Source organism: Penaeus japonicus, unplaced genomic scaffold, assembly GCF_977035675.1.
Source record: "Penaeus japonicus unplaced genomic scaffold, GWHDUDI00000001_assembly GWHDUDI00000013, whole genome shotgun sequence".
In the NCBI taxonomy this organism is placed as follows: Eukaryota; Metazoa; Arthropoda; class Malacostraca; order Decapoda; family Penaeidae; genus Penaeus; species Penaeus japonicus.
The window spans coordinates 36,138,231-36,143,230 of NW_028234415.1; positions in this window are offsets into that span (position 1 = coordinate 36,138,231).

Here is a 5,000-nt window from a genome sequence, read left to right on the forward strand (position 1 = left end):
CTCTTCAACGTTATATCTCTTGATAGGCTGGAAATTTAGCATACTACACACACATACAAATCTATGCATACACTCATGTATGGAGTAGTTTTAGTAAAAAAGAAAAAAAGAAAGAAAAAAAAATAACACTATATACATATACACATATTTATATTATACATATATATATATATATTCATATATATACATATATATACATATATATACATATATATACATATATATACATATATTTATACATATATATATATATATATATATATATATATATATATATATAATTCAAATGTTTTGTATTCTTTTTATGTTTTACAAATAAATTGGTAACTATGATTTCAATATATTCTCATGAGGAAAGTAATACATTCACAGAATAGTTTTATTTTAATTATCTTTTTTATTTTTTGACACACAAATCATATTAATTTAGAATCTACATTATAGGGGATGTCAAAAATAAAATCCTTATTAGATAACATAACATCATATGTGGCACAACCTTTCTGTTTTTCACTATCACCTATACAGAAATACAGAAGGAAAATATTAAAAGTTAAACTTGCTAAAATTTCATAATTTTTTGCACAAATAATTTATTGTTCATATATTCACAAATCAGTTCAATTGTCTAGACTTCTTTTCTCTTTTAAAAAATCTCGTTGCATTTTGTTCTTATCTTAATTCGGTCAATTCAAAATTTAACATCTTCAACTAATATTCTTCCCTTTACCTCTTCTGCCATCAACATGGTTCTATGATTTAAAGCGATGTTGTGCACTACACAACGCTCAAGCATTGCAGCTATGAATATCAACCTACGAAATCTGCCTGTCAACAGTGCAAATTTATTGTCAATAACAACTCTTGCCTTGGATTGCCTGCCCTTTGTAAGAATTGACATGACAGGCTCTTAATGGAGTTAAGGCCTAGAATATGATCTGATGAAAAGCAGGCCTACGCATTTCCGGTTTCAATATCACACCAAAGACTACTTACTACCATATGTTCTCCCAGGAAAGCTTGTATTTACATATCTGAACTACAAGTCAGTAGATGCGATGGTCATTAGATTCACACCAGGTTCTAGGTTTCTGCTAATAATATCACTGGCAACCATTCAATGCGCCGAACACTTTTCAATCCAGTCAACTGTCTGAATTTCTCCTCACATTCCATACTTTTCCCACTCCGCATTTTATATACTTCTAGACTACTTTGCATGGTACAATAATTATTATTTGAATTGAGCATTTGATTGAAATTCGAATAATCGGGTTCTCTCTCTACCAAAAACAAGTGTCTCATATATACATACTGATTTCTTCGGTCCATATGCAGACTGCCAGGAGGATAACAGCCAATGAAATTTTGTTGAAAGATGATTGCTAAAGTCCAGTTCTTGCACACTATCAAGAACTTCTTCATATGGAGCTTGCCGTACGTCCTATCTTGCAAGAAGAAATAAACTATTAGTAAACTACTACAAATACTTATATGAGTGTCGTTATATGATTGTAGTTAATTGTAAATAAGACTTCTGCATCCGTTTGTAGTATTTTTCTCTTATCTGTCAGGAATCGAAGTTTGGTGGGTGGGGAGGAGCAACAAAGGGGAGGAAATAACGCCCCCTTTTAACATCCACAAAAAAAATGAATAAAAGGAGATAAAATCTACAGAACCCCGCCCCCTTCGATCAGAGGAAAGATGAAAACTAAGGAAATCCACATAACTTCCACAAAACTACGCATAACTTCACCAAATTTCATGCCACTTGAAATATCACACGGATGTAGACGTCAGTTTTCAAGGCCGGAAACACCTTAGGAATGCACATAAACTTTTGTGGTTAAACTCTACGGAAATGCACAAAGGATTTTGTTTACCTGTAAGGCTCCTAAGCAGAAGGGGAGGCCTCCGTTATTCACGGGAAACCCTCTCTAAAAGCCTAGTACTCACTTGTAGACCATGTTGCGCGATTTGGTCTCTGAGACGTGTCTAGCGTTGTCTACGTAGACACGTCTATAGACCAATCGCCGTCTACGAGTCTGTTGCGAGACAAAAAGTCGCAGGTCTATGGTCTCCCGATCGGAATGGGGGACAGCATGCAACGGTAGACATGTTGCGCAACATTTTGCTAGTGTGTACGACGTCTGCAACGATAGACGAGACACATCGGACTTCCCAGTCTTTCTCCAGCTACCAAGCATGCCGGGTGCCTTGCGGCCAAATTAACGCTTTTACATTGTTTTTTGAAATGTGGTCAAACGAAAAGGTATTGAAACTAATCGAAGATTATCATGCTTCTAGCTGTCTTTGGGACGTGACGAGTTCCGATTATAAAAACCGCGTAAAAAAAATTAAAAAAAATGGCACTTGAATCACTGGCTTAGATATTCTAAAGGTGTACATGAGGCTCGTGAAAGAGTCTCCACTTGCTAGGAAACGCAGTGTGACTGCTAGTCGAAGAGAAGCTGGGATAGCTTCTCTAAATTTTGTATCCTTCTTCATTATCAGTCCTCCAACCATCAGAAGCAAATCTTCGAAATCAGTAGAGGTTAGGCGGGTGAAATTTCGAAAACCCATGGCGTCTTCCAGTCTTAATTTATTTAATAATGAAATACCGAACCTAGGTCCTTCTGCAAACACTTCGCGACTCCACCAACGTTTACGTTTTCTCGTTCTTTCACTTGCAATTAGCGCTAAGCAGGAACTCACTCCGCACAAAGCAATGTCCTTCATGATGTACTGACAGAGACTAGACGAGAAATTCAAATCGTAGTGTGGACGCTAGACGAGACAAAGATACATAATATACACTTAACGTCAGAACAGCCTTATCTAAAGAATATATAACTGTGGGTACACAGCGCGATCTGTGGCATTCCCGGAAAGCTCACAGTATTATCCCCACTTTTTCGAAATCCACAAACACAGCTTATCGTAATTCTGTATACACTACATCTCTAATATGTATACACTCTTATCTGTCTGAACTATATGATATACACATGTTATTTTAGTTCTTGTTGATGAGCTAAGCTTGTTTACCAACCCGGAGGTTGATATTTATGCAGAAAATGTGTCTTGCTGATGCTAGCCATTCCAGTATCAATTAACCTCTTCTGATAGATACTGTTCTTTTTTTTTCTCTTGAGTATATTGTTTTCTTCTCATGTATGATCACCGATACTACTGTTGATATTTTGCAGGGTGTTATTGCTTCCTTGGTTTGAATATAAGTTTTTCTCTGATTGGTCCGTCTGCATCCGCATTGCCATATGGTGGTATCCCATCTAACTTTGCTTATGGTATTTACTTTCCGATATCGCGATGCCTAGGATATGTGTTGCTATCCTGAGTATGGGATATTAATGAGATCGTGCCCTACAGGAGCGCCACCTGCGACGACATCTTAGACTGTAATGAACACGTGTAAGAAAGGAGTCTGGCTACAATGTTATGACGTAACCAATAGGTTAAACAATCAGTAGTGTATATCGAGACGAGTCTAGACAAAATTAATAAAGTGACAAGGTTGTTAAATGATCTTAATTGTAATAAATTCTGGAATAATGTCAACGGAATGAAACCAGTAATGCGGTATTGAAGCACATTTTAAAAAATATCAGATTCTATAATAATAAACATAGTACTGTAACATAAACATGATGGAATTGATTGCCACTATTGGCGTGGGAAACTCAAAGTAGCCTAATAGGGGCACACGTAGAATTACTATAAAAAATGAGTTCTGGTTAATACGTTGATAATACATCCTTGATCTCAGAATGATTGATCTTTGAAACACATAAATCGCTCGTAATTATTATGTAATATTATTATTTTTGATACCTAAACTAAAACATAGTCATCCTAATTATGTCATTAATACCACGGAAAGAAATGCATTTCAAATCATACAAATGTAAATTATAACACCGCCCAATGATTCCTTTTAAACAGTATCCCATATATATTCAGTAAATCTCATCAGCAGCCTGCACACAAAAGCTTCCTTCCACATGGATGGTTATTGAAACTATTCAATATTCAATATGAAAGGAGAAACTGAAGTAAGTTGCTCTAAAGCACTCGTCTTGGTTCAATTTAATAAGTTGTACCACTTGCTATTGAGAAGCAACTTGTATCCTCTTCTTAGTGTTCTATGCTTCTTTTGCTTATTTGTTATCTTTATTCTTTGTTATTCTATTTATTCAGTTGTTCTATTGCTTCATTTATTGCTTCATTTATTTGATTTATTCATTTATTTGGATCCATTTATTCTATCCTCTGGGGATTGACAAGGGAAATATACAAACACACATCATCTTTCTCATATGTATTCTTAAATTAATTACAGAATGGTTCCAAAGAAAATTAATAAACACCACTACCACGGTAATTCAGGTTAGTCTGCGGTTAGCGAGCATAGAGCAGGTCAAATGCACCGGTCAACAGGCCTGCTCGTACGGGTCAAAGGTCACCCTTACCAGCTAGCAGATTAATACACCAGTCAGTAGGCCAGCAAACGAGATCAAAAAAGCCAGTATACAGTACAGGATCAGCAAGCCAGTATATAGGTCAGCAGGATAGTATACGGATCATCAGGCTAGCACAAAGATCAGCAGGTCAGTACAAAGATCAGCCGGCCAGCACAAGGGGATCGAAGAATCCGAAGCCGTGAATCCGGGTAAGCCGGGTAAACCAAACGGATCCACGGATCACTGACGAACGGATAACATTTCCTTCATACGAGGGAATAAAATACGTGAAACTATAACAGGAATACATAACACGTATTTTTTCTCGAAATATTGTACCAGCTGGAATAGTGTCTGGATCTTAGGTCAATTTTGTGATATGTAAGATCATTAGAGATCTGGAGACAATTGAGCATATACTGTCGTTTCATTGATATATTGCTTATTTTGATAGTATGGTTAGTGATATGAAAGTCGTAAAGGCGTAACTGTTCAAAATGTAAGTTCTCTCCACTTGGT